This window comes from Aquarana catesbeiana, linkage group LG06, assembly GCF_042186555.1.
Source record: "Aquarana catesbeiana isolate 2022-GZ linkage group LG06, ASM4218655v1, whole genome shotgun sequence".
NCBI classification, from domain to species: domain Eukaryota; kingdom Metazoa; phylum Chordata; class Amphibia; order Anura; family Ranidae; genus Aquarana; species Aquarana catesbeiana.
In genome coordinates this window covers 414707874-414723773 of record NC_133329.1, presented here as the reverse complement: position 1 = coordinate 414723773, position 15900 = coordinate 414707874, and the positions used below count along the sequence as shown (strand labels likewise).

At 47.5% G+C, this 15900-nt stretch overlaps 1 pseudogene; it reads right to left on the bottom strand.

Annotated features, from left to right (window-relative positions):
* Nucleotides 1-15900, bottom strand: part of LOC141147321 (protein mono-ADP-ribosyltransferase PARP14-like) — a 148552-nt pseudogene that overhangs the window by 18575 nt on the left and 114077 nt on the right.

The following is a 15900-nucleotide window of genomic DNA, read 5'->3' as shown; positions in this document are numbered from 1 at the left end:
CTGAGGGGCGTCTGAAGCATTCAGGACCACAGATAGCATACAGTGATCAGAGAACTCCGTAAATAAGAGAAATTATTCCCGCGCTATCTGTTATGGAAGAGGCTAAGGGTGGAAAAGCCGCATACACCGATAAGGTGAACACCTGACCTTTTAGATAAATGTATATGAGTAGGTGGTGCTGCGCTGATCCTTAGTGTAAAAACAGGTGAACATAAGATAATAAATAATAATAATCAATGCGCTAGGTAGGAAAGTGGTGAAATGGCGTAAACGTGGGGGATAATGTGTATTAAAAAATGTTCATTTAAATGTTCAATATCTTCAATAGTGCATAAAGAATGACATAAATATACTCAAATAAAATATCACTTCAATTGCCTAAAAATAAAATCCACATAATTACAATATAATAACGTGATACTATCAAAGCGCCAGTGACTAGCTCTAAATTTAAAAAAGAATAGGGTGCATAATAAACGTACATTTATACTTGGACCAGCGAAATGTACAGTGCGGACAAAAGGTGCTATGTGCAACTCAAAATTGGAGGAATAGTGACTGGCTGTTTCTATATAAAGTGCATATTGTGCATGTTGACATCAAATCATGAATGAAGGTGAAAGGTATTCAAAAAAAAACAAAAAAAAAAAAAAAACTTTTAAATATAATGTGACAGCAACGTGCTAACATGCACACGTTGCAATTAAAGTGCTAAAAAACGCATTCATATGATGCTCAAGAACAATCCTTGTGTATGGTTGTGACAGCAACGTCCTGGCATGCACACGTTGCAGTTAGAGTGCTGGGGTGAATCACATCTAATTTTTTCTTCGTGTGCTAGACACTTTGGTGGGTAATAGCCCCTTACCTTCAGGTAATGGGGCAAAAGCAGGTAACAAAAGGGCTGTTAAGGGCGTCCGCCTATGGGTTCCAGCGCGTCCCTCTCTATCCTGGATCCTGGGTTGGAGTTCCCTCAGGTGTAATGCAGGGGGGTTGTATTCATAGGGGGTAATCGACAGAAGAGAAGCCCAATAGTGTAATCCAGTTTAAAACGTAATACTCTTTATTGTAAAAATGCAGGTACCCACATAAAGATTGAGAAGCAATAATAACAATCCAACGAGCAGCGAGCTCGTATGCCTCTGTCTGTGTTTGCAGCCTGTCTCGTCCCTACGCGTGACGTCACACCACGTGACTTCATCAGGGGATAGATACAGGCTAGAATCTCGTCCTTAAATAGTCTAACATGGATTATTATAGGGCGGCCATTTTCCCGGAGTCTGATTGGGTTATATGCGGCGGCCATTTTCCAAGAGATATTTTGCCGCTAGTTCCGCTTGATGGTCTGTCTATACAGAAAGGTCAGCTGACTGATGGAGCCAATCAGCACCTTCCAGCAACATGCACAATATGCACTTTATATAGAAACAGCCAGTCACTATTCCTCCAATTTTGAGTTGCACATAGCACCTTTTGTCCGCACTGTACATTTCGCTGGTCCAAGTATAAATGTACGTTTATTATGCACCCTATTCTTTTTTAAATTTAGAGCTAGTCACTGGCGCTTTGATAGTATCACGTTATTATATTGTAATTATGTGGATTTTATTTTTAGGCAATTGAAGTGATATTTTATTTGAGTATATTTATGTCATTCTTTATGCACTATTGAAGATATTGAACATTTAAATGAACATTTTTTAATACACATTATCCCCCACGTTTACGCCATTTCACCACTTTCCTACCTAGCGCATTGATTATTATTATTTATTATCTTATGTTCACCTGTTTTTACACTAAGGATCAGCGCAGCACCACCTACTCATATACATTGATCAGAGAACTCCACTGCCTGCACCACTGGGGGTGAGAAAGCAGAGGTCTCCTTCAAAAAAAACCTATCTATTCTACTCTGACTATTACCTCGATGAAAGGTGAACCCGGTGTCATCCGGGAGGTGCTTAATGTGCACATCCACAAGACCAGCATCCCTAACCATACTATTTAAAAAAACGCTATCATATCCCAGCCTGTCCTTGAAGTCCTTCCTGTCCTTGGGCCTAGTTACTGTATTAAAGTCACCTCCAAAGACCACTTGCCGGGATGTAAAAAGAAATGGCTTGATCCTTGTAAAAAGGCATTTCCTGTCCCACTTTGTGTGCGGCCCATAAACATTAATTAGGCGCAGGTCCTGCCCTCCCACAAGGACGTCTAAGACCATACATCTCCCAATCTCCACCTCAATAACCCGCCGGACAGTTACCATGCCGGTTTTAAACAACACCGCCACACCGCCGTAAGGCTCGGCCGCAAGAGACCAGTAAGATGGACCATACCTCCACTCTCTCTTGGCCATATGAATATCTGCCAAGGAGGTGAGCCTAGTCTCTTGCAAAAATGAAATTTCAGCATCTAATTGGCTGAACAAAAAGAAGGCCATAGAACGAGCTCTTACTGACTTAATGCTGGCGACATTTATTGTCACCACCTTTAACGGAGGGGGAACCGCCATTTGGGTTATTGGGTGGATTGCTTCTTAGCTCCCCTCTGCTGCTCATCACCAGAAGCCTCTCTCTTTCTTGAGGCCGCCTCAAACTCCATCTCAGAATCAGAACTTCGCTCCGAAGAAGCTCCAGATGAAGAAATTTCCCAATTAGAGGACCTATAACGGTTGGAGACAGGCACTGGAGCCTGTTCCGTCCTCACCACCTGCTTCTTCCGCTTCCCAACCTTCCTTCTCTCCTCCAGGTACTGCAGGTCAGCTTCAGAGATGCCCTTATCTCCTGTTTTTTTCTTTGAAGTCTTTACAGAAGACTCCTTTAGAGAGGCAGAAGCGACCTTTTTAGTACCCACTACCACTCCTGGTGGGGGGGGTGCTCCCTTTGAATCAGACTTAGGAGGGGTAGACTCCTGGGGGGGAACTGACTCGGGGGGCACAGACTTGGAAGGTTCTGACACATGAGGAGAGGGTACAGTAGGCTGGGGGGACACAGAGACAGATACAGAAGGAATACTTACAGACACAGGAGGGGTGGCCACAGGAACTGGGGAGGGACCCTGAGCAGGACCAGGGGAGTCGGTCACCGCAGAGGAGGATAGTACACCAGGGGCCTCACCCTCCATCCTGTCCAGCCTCGACATGTCATCAATTACCTCCTTCTCCATATTGTGCCAGGCTTCAGGACATCTGCTGTAGGGGTGGCCAAGGCGCAGGCACAGGTTGCACCTGATCATCTCGGTGCAGTCCTTAGCCATATGACCCTGACCCCGACACACTGAACATATCAAGGCTGAACAGGAAGAGCTCAAATGCCCCTTTTCTCCACAGCGGTGACACAGCTTCGGCTGACCAGGGTAGAAAATAGTCATCCTATCCCTCCCTATAAAAGCTGAGGAGGGCAGGTGACGGACAACATTCCCATCCCTGGCCAACCTGACTGTAACCGACCAACCCCCAGTCCAGATGTTACGTTCATCAAGGATTTTGCTGGGCTTAGTCAAAACCTCACCATAGTTCCTTAACCAGACCTCTAGGTCCCGAGCAGGAACACTCTCATTGGTGAGTATGATGGTTATCTTTTTCACCGTTGACCTTTGCGAAACCGCAACTGGGGCCAGACCTTCCCATTCAGGTCTTGACCTGCACCGAGCCTCATATCGCTCCCAGAACAGGTCAAGACCCTCTGGCCTGGTGAAACTAATGGTATAATCCCGTGTCCCAGCAACATGTATTAGAGCATACAGGTCATTTGCCCCAAAACCCATCTCCAAAATCAAATCCACCACTGCACGCCGTGCTGGAGGGATTGCACCACCTTCCCATTTGAGAATTACCACATTTCTTCTCGGACCCCCAGCAGAAGCTAGAGACCCAAGACCAGATCCCGGGGTGCCCAAAGTGGTAGGCTGCAGGGGGAAACCCCGCTTGGGGGCGGAGCCACCAGGAGCAGAGCGTACAACCTGAGCAAACGTGGGTTTATCAGGGCCAAGTCCCCACACTGAAGTCACAGTAGTCTGTTCATTATTATTATTTGCTTGGACTGAGCTGGGACGATTGTCCATCACACTTGTACAATTGCTATCAGTCACACACACGTTCAATTTCCCATCAGGAATAGTCACAGTTGCTGCAATACCAGCTGTCTCCTGATGCTGCACTGTAGAGTCTCCAGCAGCTGTGGGGCAAACAGCTTTAGACTCAGCCAAATGAGAGTTAATGGGCTCTGCTGACACCTGTAGTTCCTTTTCAGAAATGTCATTTTTTAAATGCAGCTCTTGCTGCGCTGCAACATCAGAAGGTACAACATTGCTACACATAGGACTAGAAACTTGATTGTCACTGGGCACACTTTCTACATTGCTCATGGTGTTAGATGACACAAAAACAGATTCATCCCCTGCTTGGGGCTTGACATTATCAGGCACATTATCAGTTATGTCCTTATCACCAAACGCCAGCTGATCCCCCCGCACAGGAGACTCCATTACCTGGATGGCCCTGAGCATGCCTCCTGGGTCCTGGGAAGGCATGGGGCTGCTTACCTCTACCTGAGGGGGCAGGGGGTCAGAACTGGGGGTCTCCTCCTCCACCTCCATCTTTGTCATCCTCGCAAACCTTTTATCATTGTAAAACTTTTCCTTAAATGGCCCATCTCTTCCTTCCATGATGGACACAATGGTCTCCTGATGTTTAACCCGGACCTTGGCCAGTTGGATCTCCGGATCCATGGACCCACGTCTCTGGCTATGCAAGCCCTCCCGCTGTCTTCTCAGGCGCTTCACCTCCGCTCTCAGTTTATAGAGCTTGTCTCTTTCCCTATTCAGGACCTTAATCCCGGCCACCACTCGCTCCTGAATTGCCTCTGTGCCTTCATCCTTACCAGGGGCAGAGAGATCACAAGCCATGGTTTGCAGAGGGGCAGGCATGTCACCTGATGGCCCAGGAGATGGCTGGGAGCTTCCAGCAGGAGAGGCCCTGCTGGCCTCCATGGCTTCCCCAGAAAGGGGCCAGGAGAGCTGGGAGAGATTTCCTCACCAGTCCCCTCTCACACGGATCTGCAGCAGCTCCAGAGACAGCCTCCTCCTGACACACCTGTGCTCCAATGATGGGTGGAGCACTATTCCTCCCACTGACACCAATGATGGAGCACTATTCCTCCCACTGACACCAATGATGGGGGCACTATTCCTCCCACTGACACCAATGATGGGGCACTATTCCCCCCACTGACACCAATGATGGGGGCACCATTCCTCCCACTGATACCAATGATGGGGCACCATTCCTCCCACTGACACCAATGATGGGGCACTATTCCTCCCACTGACACCAATGATGGGGCACTATTCCTCCCACTGATACCAATGATGGAATACTATTCCTCCCACTGACACCAATGATGGGATACTATTCCTCCCACTGACACCAATGATGGGGCACTATTCCTCCCACTGACACCAATGATGGGGCACTATTCTTCCCACTGACACCAATGATGGGACACTATTCCTCCCACTGACACCAATGATGGGACACTATTCCTCCCACTAATAACAATGATGGGGCACTATTCCTCCCACTGACACCAATGATGGGGCACTATTCCTTCCACTGACACCAATGATAGGACACTATTCCTCCCACTGACATTAAAAAAGGGGCACTATTCCTCCCAACAGCACCAGATTGGACATTGTTTACTCCCACTGGGCACAGTTCGGCCCCCCTGAAGTCTGAAGGACAGTAAATTGGCCCTTTCTTTAGAAAGTTTGGAGACCCCTGCTCTAAGGCAATCATCCACTCCCTGGATGATCAATCTACAGTCTTATATCCTACAGATATCAATGGCTTCAATAATGTAACAATGTTATTTTATCTCTGGAATCTCTCACCATTTTTCCCTGCGTAGCTCCGGTTGAATCCATTATGATTGACCTTGTGGATGGAGTCCAAGTCAGTCCCATGGAAAAGCTCTTTCTCATTGGTGGTGGAACCGTTCTTGGAGTCGATGCTCTGCTTCTTTATCTGGTATAGGAGCCAGAGATTACTGTTCTGTACACGCAGAATCTGGGAGGACATACAAAGGTTCAGATGTATACAATGTTCTACCAGCTAAACTCCAGAGTGTCCCCCCCCCCCACTATACAGGACATAGTCTATGAAGAATACAGGGACAGGTCAAGAATAATTCGAATGGGGGTAGAGGCAAGTTCCATATGGAAGGTCAGCACACTTGAGGCTAGTAAAAATATTTAGGACTTGAGGACTTCTTCATCATTCCTCACACATTTAAGGGGAACTCTTCCTTCTTGGAAATGAAGTGTAATGCCCTGTACACACGGTCGGACTTTCAGACGGAAAATGTGCGATCGGAGCTTGTTGTCGTAAATTCCGACAGTGTGTGGGCTCCATAGGACAGTTTCCATCGGAATTTTCAACACACAAAGTTTGAGAGCAGGCTATAAAATTTTCCGACAACAAAATCCGATTGCGTAAATTCCGATCGTGTGTACACAATTCCGACACACAAAGTGCCACGCATGCTCGGAATCAAGCAGAAGAGCAGCACTGGCTATTGAACTTCATTTTTCTCGGCTCATCGTACGTGTTGTACGTCACCGCGTTCTTGGCGTTTGGAATTCCGGACCAACTTTGTGCGACCGTGTGTATGCAAGACAAGTTTGAGCCAACATCCGTCGGAAAAAATCCAATCGTGTGTACGGGGCATTACTGTTCTGATATTATAGCGTTAATATCTGTTGACAAGGGTTCTAGACCCGTGACACCAGGAGTTTGAGGGAGCTGTCAGACAGATAAAAAGGTTATTCCTCTCCCTTTTATGCCTGGGGTCATAGGCCATATAAGAGACCTATAACAAAGAGATGGCCCCTCCCCCTCACCTATAACTGGCTTTCACAGCAAGGAGCACATGGAAGGTTAAACACATGAAAGACAAAAACAGAACATTCCATAGCTCAACTCACCAACCAGTCTGCTTACCAACCAAATTAACCCGTCCAACACACTGCATTAAAAACAGGGGTTTAGTTAGCACACATTTGCAAACGCATGCGTAAGCTGCAAGGCCTCTTCACGGCACCCTGTGCATTGCTTGCAGTCCTAACACTACTAAATGTATGAGAGTCTCCACAGTGGAAGACCCTTATAACTTTAGAAGGGTTAGGGCTGCAAGCAATACACAGGGTGCCGTGAAGAGGCCTTGCAGCTTACGCATGCGTTTGCAAATGTGTGCTAACTAAACCCCTGTTTTTAATGCAGAGTGTTGGACAGGTTCATTCGGTTGGTAAGCAGACTGGTTGGTGAGTTGAGCTGGGAATTTCCTCTGGTTTTGACTCTCATTTTATAAGAGACCTATACTGATGCTGTTAGTTTTACTTTGGTTTTTCTTATATAGCGTACCTGTTCAACTGTGTTTAGAATTTAGGCTGTAAGGTTAGGTAGGTTATCTGGCAATGTCATTCCTGCACTGCCTGTTTTAAGTAAATCAACACTTGCAGTCTGGTGTCTGTAGAATTGCATTGTCATTCAGGAATGTCTGAACCCAGGGTGTCGGAAGTGTCAGGAGATTTGCAAGGTCAGGTCAATCCTTGGGGTCCTCACAGGGGGTGAGCGGCCATCAAGGGGGTGGCGCTACACACAGTTCACAGGTGAAGTGTAGAGCCATTGCGTTTCAGGTGAAATGCCTTCCCCTTCATCAGGGCTGCGATGGTTGGTGTGGTCGGGACTGACCTGGTTGAATATGAAATTAAAAGAAGCACTGCACTTCTGTCCAGCCAGCCTAGTGTAGACTTGCAAATGGCCTCACCACCCGCTTAGGGTCTGAGGAAGGGGGTTCTCCCCTGAAACGCGTCAGCCTTTTCGCATCCATTTGATGTCCGGTCCCGGTTTCATTCTGATGCTTGTCACTGCGCACCTGCAGTTTATGTCCATGCCTTTATTCATGCTTGTTTGTGAGTATTTATTTGTTATTTTACTCTTTTAATAAACGCCATCAGTGGTAATGCACTAGGTCGGTGCGCCCTCTCTTTCTTTTGTTTCTCAGCCATCTTCTTTGGTTTTATACATGCATTGTTTCGGATGAGCGTCTCTGACAGCCTGCACCTTTCTCCCTGGTGATTGAAGGAGCTTGGGTTCCCCAGCTTGAGCGGTGTTCATAATCTAGGACTAAAGTCACTGGTTGAATATGATAATAGCCTTTTAGGTGCCGTAAAATGACAGAGAACCAGCATGTCAGTTCTCCATCATTTTACAGCAGTTAAAGGGCTTTTACCCTTTTTGAACTCCAGTTCCTGGTCAGTCCTGACCACCAACCATCACAACCAATGCTTTGGCTCTATTTATAACCTGTGGACTGTTAATTTCAATAAACATCTTTAATAATAGCCTCAAGTGTAATGACCTTCCTCTACACCTATCTGAATTTATTCCATCACTACAAGAGAGGCAGCAGCTGAGACCCTAACGAGGCTCACCCACATCTTGCCTTCATCGGCTACATACCTCCTTTAAGGACAACACTTTCCAGCTCATTTACAGGGGTTACTGAAAGCTGGTCCACACACACATTGAGGTCACGTATCGAACAACTCTAACATGATGTTATAGGTGGAATATACAGTTGAGGGTTCCTGCCTGCCTATTCCATAATGCCAGTTGTTTTTCTGTAATTGGAGTGCCCAGTTATTTGCACCATCATAACCAAACCTAAATGTAAGCCCTGATTATACGCCCTCTTGTAGACACTTCATCCTAGAGCAGTCCGTCTGTTTGCCCTTTATGCTGTTTTGTCACCTGCTGGAGAATCTACATATTACATACACTAGACTACTGGCAGTCACCTGGCTACGGAGTCATAGATTTACTTCCTGATCATAGATACTCTCTGACTAAGCTTTGGAATCCAAATCTGAACGTTGATTATTTGGCTATCCAACCGTACATCCTGACATTCTGTTGTAATGTTTCTACTGTTGCCATGTGAGATGACAGAAAGGTCCTGTTTGTTGCTGTCTTTCTGGACTTTTGGCAAGCTTCTACCAGATCAGCACTTTATATCTGTCCAGCCTGTATCAGAAGTCACAAGAGGAGCCTCTACCAGGGGATTTATCTTACGTCATCCAAGAATTGTGTCACCCAATGTCCCTGCTTCTCCAGGTAAGTCAAACATCTCCCCCTGACATGGAGGATTCATTTACTTCATGACACATATTTATCACCAATCTCCAGTGCAATGCTGGTATGTCGAGACTCTACATTATATAAGCAGAACAACATCACCCAGAATTCTATCACTGACATCTGATATCATTCATCACAATGTATTAGAGACGTTACCTTCAGTATTGTGTTTCCACAGCTTTTCTGGAAATTCTGCTCTACTGCGGAGTATTCAGGAGTTCCTGGAGCAAGATCCACTTCCATCACAAGAGTCTCATCCATCGGCTTCCAGTGTGAGGGTAATTTGTGAGTGTCCCCCTCTGAAAGATAAGATGTGCAGTCAGGACCCGAAGGGAAACCTTGGTGTACAACCTCACTGAAAGCATTGACATGGCAGCCAATAAGAATAGTTCAATGTAGAGAAGATCATTCTGGGGTCCCCTCATACAGGTCTCTGTTCTCTGGTGATAAAGGCACCAAATTGTACCAGAGAAGAAGATTGTCCACCTTATCCCAGATGGTCTATCTTTAGCTGTCGCATTCCCTCCATGAGCCTGCAATGTAGGAATGTGTTAGGGGAATGCCAGAATCAGGCCCTGTCAGTATAGGCATTTCCCCATGCACCTGCGTGGTAGAATTGCACATCGGCGCGTACCGTTTCACAGTCAGCGGGTACGAGCGCGTGTCCCAAACGGATCAGCTCACGTGGGTGCACGACGCAGCGCATCAATCCGAACGCGTGCACGCACATTGGGACGTTCCCCTGGCGGGCCTATATAAAGACAGCTATGTCCTGTGTTTGTTGCTGGTTTGTCTTTTCAGCTCCTGTAACCTGTTCCTGAATATGTGTACCTGTGCCTACCCGTTGTGACCCGGACCGACCCCGACTCTGCTTGAACCTCTCTTGTGCTTGACCCTCGGCTGCCTTCTGGACTTCGCTACCTGCCTGACTACCTGTGTTTGACCCTCGGCCTGCTCCTGGACTTGCCTCTGCCTCACCCTATTGTGGATTACCTGCCTGCCTGATTACCTGTGTTTGACCCTCGGCCTGCTCCTGGACTTGCCTCTGCCTCACCCTACTGTGGATTATCTGCCTGCCTGACCACCTGTGTTTGACCCCCGGCCTGTTCTTGGACTTTGTCTCTGCTTACCCAGTGTTGGACTATTTGCCTACTTGAATACCGGTGTTTGACCCCCGGCCTGCTTCCGGACTTCTGCCTTGTGGTTGACCCTCAGTATCCAGCTCAGCCACCCTGCACGGATCTCTTCTCTACCTGAAGAATCGCCCAGCTCCTCTGCTACCTGCTGGCGACCCGTGCTTCTTCGTGCCCAATACCCGCTGTGCCATTCCCAGAGGGTATCGTGCGCCCAGCTGCAAGGGGAGCCTCTCTCAGCAACTCGGCCTTGGTAAGTACCTGACAGTACAAACCAGCCATGAGCGAGACCAACAGAGCTGGCTCTCCCCTTGAGGCACTCTGCCAGCATGTTACAGCCCTCACCCAGGCTGTCCAGAGACTCCAAGACGGCTACTTCCAGATTGAGGGTCGTCTGCAAGATCTAACCGCATTTCCTAACCCCTCGGACGCCGCATCAGCATCTGCCAGTGGAACATCTTCCTCTCGGGATCAAGCTAACCCAGCCCCTGCAGCAGTAATGGTCTTACCTGAACCCAGGGTTCCCATTCCGGAACGATTCTCCGGGAACCGAAAGAAGTACAGGGCATTTAGAAATGCTTGCTTACTATACTTTGCCCTTCAACCCAGGACTTTTTATTCTGAGACTGTGAAAGTGGGGTTCATTATCTCCTTGCTTTCTGACGAACCGCAATCCTGGGCTCACAACCTTCTGGAGCAAAAGAGTCCCCTCCTTGACTCTGCAGATACATTTTTCGATTCCATGGCCCAGCTATATGACGACCCTCAGCGTACTGCTACAGCTGAGTCCATCCTGCATACCCTGACCCAGGCAAAAAGACCAGTGGAAGATTACACTGTGGAATTTCGAAAATGGTCAGGGGACACCAACTGGAACGAGGCCGCATTAAAATATCAGTATCGCCAGGGACTCTCAGAGATCCTAAAGGATGAATTGGCTCGAGTAGATACCCCGGCCTCCCTAGAAGACCTGATCCAGCTCGCTATTAAACTGGACAGACGTCTCTGGGAACGTCGCAGTGAGCGTTTCCAGTCTCCAAGACCCACTTGGATTATGCCGCGGGTACCACCTGTTCCTACACCCCCCACAACTTCTTCGTCATCCTCTCATGGTGAGCCCATGCAACTGGGTCTAGTTCGACCCCCACTCTCTCCTGATGAAAAGCTCCGCCGGCGCCAGGCTAACCTTTGTCTATATTGTGGAGGGGCCAGTCACTTCTTAAACAACTGCCCTGTTAGACCCAGTAAGTACCGCCCACAGTCTGCCACAAACTTTCAAGTCGCTAGTTCAAGCCAGTCTCATCTTGTCCTCATGATCTCATTACAGGTGGCGGAAGAGAAGGTCTGGTTGCCAGCCATCGTTGACTCAGGAGCCTGCAGTTGCTTCTTGGATGCATCTTTGGCCCAAAACCTGCACATCTCTCTACGAGTTAAGGAGCAACAGCTACAAATCCATCTGGCAGATGGATCCCTACCCTGTTCTGGGCCTGCCACACAGGAAACTGAGCCTATCCTCACCCACATAGACTCTGATCATTCCGAATTTCTTTGCTTTGACATTATAAGCTCACCTATGTTTCCCATTATTCTGGGGTTTCCATGGTTGCAGGCCCATGATCCTCAGATAAATTGGAACAAGAAAGAAGTCCTCTTCTCTTCCATATACTGCTCTCAGCATTGCTTTTCACCAAAATGCAACAGAACGGTTCCATGTCTAACTCTACAACCAGTACCGGATAATCTCCAACATGTCCCAGCAGCATACCATGAATTCCTGGACATCTTTGATAAGAAGAAAGCTGACAGTCTACCACCGCACCGACCCTATGATTGCCCCATCGACCTACCTGGTTCCGAAATCCCCTTCGGCCGCATTTTTCCTCTATCAGAGATCGAGCTAGAAGCCCTTCGCTCCTACATCGACGAAAATCTTGAAAAGGGATTCATCCGGGCTTCTTCTTTTCCAGCTGGAGCGGGAATCTTTTTTGTCGAGAAAAAGGATGGATCCTTGAGGCCTTGTGTGGACTATAGGGAGCTTAACAAAGTTACCATCAAGAACAGGTACCCGCTCCCTCTTATTTCTGAACTTTTCCAGCGTCTCCGAGTCGCTCAGATCTTTACTAAATTAGATCTCCGTGTGGCGTACAATTTGGTTCGGATACGAGAAGGAGATGAATGGAAGACAGCTTTCCGGTCCAGATTCGGGCATTTCGAATATTTGGTGATGCCCTTTGGCCTTTGCAATGCCCCGGCTACGTTTCAAAATCTAGTCAACGACATCTTCCGTGAGTATCTAAATAACTTTGTAATTGTTTATCTCGATGACATCCTGATCTTTTCCACCACTTTAGAAGCACATCGTACCCATGTGAAGAAAGTACTCTCGGTCCTCAGAAGACATGGGCTATACTTAAAAGGGGAAAAATGTGACTTCGAGAAAGCCACTATCCAGTTCCTCAGATTCATTATCTCAGTAGGAGGGGTCGCAATGGATCCGCAGAAAGTTAGGGCCATCCAGGAATGGCCAGCTCCCATAGATAAAAAGGGAATTCAGCGATTCGTTGGCTTCGCCAATTTCTATCGCAGATTTATTAAAGGTTTCTCCGCTATCATCTCCCCTATTACTCAACTAACTCGTCAGCAGACTAGATTCCAATGGTCCCCGGATGCTCAAGAAGCCTTCGATGAACTAAAAAGACTGTTTATATCGGCTCCTATCCTCCAGCATCCCAATCCAGTCCTACCCTACGTGCTTGAAGTGGATGCTTCGGAATCAGCAATAGGGGCAATCCTGTCTCAGAGAAGTGGCCAAAAGGCCTTGCTCCATCCGGTGGCCTTTGCCTCTCGTAAGCTCAACCCTCCGGAGAAGAATTATGATGTGGGGGATCGAGAGTTACTTGCTATAAAATTTGCCTTAGAAGAGTGGAGATATCTGCTGGAAGGGGCATTCCAACCCATCATGATCTTCACCGACCACCGTAACCTAGAATATCTTCGAACAGCTAAACGCCTCCGACCTCGTCAGGCCCATTGGGCCTTGTTCTTCTCCAGGTTTAACTTCCATATTACCTATCGACCTGGCTCTAAGAACGGGAAGGTGGACGCGCTTTCCCGTATGTTCCCAGAAACCAGTGGACCGGAAGAACCTGGAACCATCCTAGCTCCTCACAACTTTCTTAGCCTCGTTCAGCCCAATCTTAGGTCAAGTATTATACAAGCCTCCAGTCAATGTACAGAACCTGAAGTATCCTCCCTAGAAAAGAAAGATGGTCTGCTATGGGCCCAGGACAAGGTATTCGTGCCACTCCCAGTAAGACTTCAGATTCCTCAAACCTTCCACGATCACAAGTTGGCAGGACATTTTGGTATACAAAAAACCTCTGAACTAATTAATCGCTCGTTCTGGTGGCCGGGGTGGAGACAAGACTGCAGAAGATATATACAATCTTGCATTACTTGCCAATGCAATAAGGGATCTAATGCCAAGTCGTGGGGACTCTTAAAATCTTTATCTATACCAGAACGTCCCTGGACAGAGGTCTCTATGGACTTTATTGTCGATCTGCCTCCTTCCGAGAAGTTTACTACCATCCTAGTGGTTGTTGACCGCCTTTCAAAGATGGCCCACTTCCTGCCATTGGTAGGCACCCCTTCTGCTTCCACAACTGCAGAAGTCTTTATAAAAGAAGTAGTAAGACTCCATGGCGTCCCCCACAACATTGTATCCGATAGGGGGATTCAGTTCACGTCAAGATTCTGGAAGGATACGTGCAAGTCCATAGAAATCAAGACATCCCTCTCTTCCGCCTATCACCCACAAAGTAATGGCCAGACAGAAAGAACAAATCAATCTTTAGAGCAATACCTTCGATGTTTCTGCTCCTGGTCCCAGGACAACTGGTCTTCCCTCTTACCGTGCGCAGAGTTCGCCTACAACAATTCTGTACATTCCGCCATCAACCAAACACCTTTCTGGGCAAACTATGGTTTCCACCCTTCCTTTCTCCCGGATTCTATACCCGAAGTCACAACTCCCGCAGTACAAGACCGTATACATGTTATCCAAACAAACTTTTTGCAAATTCAGGAAACAATGAAGAAAGCTCAAGAATGTTATGAAGAGTTCTATAACAGGGGAAGAAGAAGTAACCCAAGTTTCAAGGTTGGAGATAAAGTATGGCTATCAGCCATCAACCTCAAATTACCTTGCCCATCACGCAAACTAGGCCCAAAATTCATTGGTCCTTTTGAGATTAAGAGGGTTGTAAACCCTGTGGCTTTTGAACTGACCTTACCTAATTCCTATCGGATACATCCGGTGTTCCATGCCTCTTTACTAAAACCGGTCACTCCTAACTCTTTTCCAGGAAGGGAAGAACTACCTCCTCCACCAATCCGGATTGAAGGGGAGGAAGAATTCGAAGTGGAGGCAATAGTAGATTACAAATGGAGGGGGGGGGGCAGGAACAGTATCTAGTTAAATGGAAAGGGTACCCCCCGGAGGACAGTTCTTGGGAGCCCGCTAGCAATATCCATGCCCCTCGTTAAGTACGAGAGTTTCACAGAAGACATCCTGGGATCCGAGCTAGGTTGGGCACCCGGAGGTTGCCCCTTGGGGGGGGGGGCACTGTCAGGGTAATGCCAGAATCAGGGCCTGTCAGTATAGGCATTTCCCCATGCGCCTGCGTGGTAGAATTGCACATCGGCGCGTACCGTTTCACAGTCAGCGGGTCCGAGCGTGTCCCGAACGGATCAGCTCACGTGGGTGCACGACGCAGCGCATCAATCCGAACGCGTGCATGCACATTGGGACGTTCCCCTGGCGGGCCTATATAAAGACAGCTATGTCCTGTGTTTGTTGCTGGTTTGTCTTCTGCCTTGTGGTTGACCCTCAGTATCCGGCTCAGCCACCCTGCACGGATCTCTTCTCTACCTGAAGAATCGCCCAGCTCCTCTGCTACCTGCTGGCGACCCGTGCTTCTTCGTGCCCAATACCCGCTGTGCCATTCCCAGAGGGTATCGTGCGCCCAGCTGCAAGGGGAGCCTCTCTCAGCAACTCGGCCTTGGTAAGTACCTGACAGAATGGGTCAAACACCCCCTGTTTCGGTTCGCACCAAAACATGTGAACAGGCAAAAAATTTGTTCGAACACCGTTAAAGTCTATGGGACACGAACATGAAAAATCAAAAGTGCTAATTTTAAAGGCTTATATGCAAGTTATTGTCATAAAAAGTGTTTTGGGACCCGGGTCCTGCCCCAGGGGACATGGATCAATGCAAAAAAAAGTTTTAAAAACGTCCGTTTTTTCGGGAGCAGTGATTTTAATAATGCTTAAAAGTGAAACAATAAAAGTGTAATATTCCTTTAAATTTTGTACCTGGGGGGTGTCTATAGTATGCCTGTAAAGGGGCGCATGTTTCCTGTGTTTAGAAAAGTCCGAGAGCAAAATGACATTTCTAAAGGAAAAAAAGTCATTTAAAACTACTCGCGGCTATAATGAATTGTAGCTCCCGACAATGCACATATGATAAAAACGTCATGGGACTCCCCCACAGGGGAACCCCA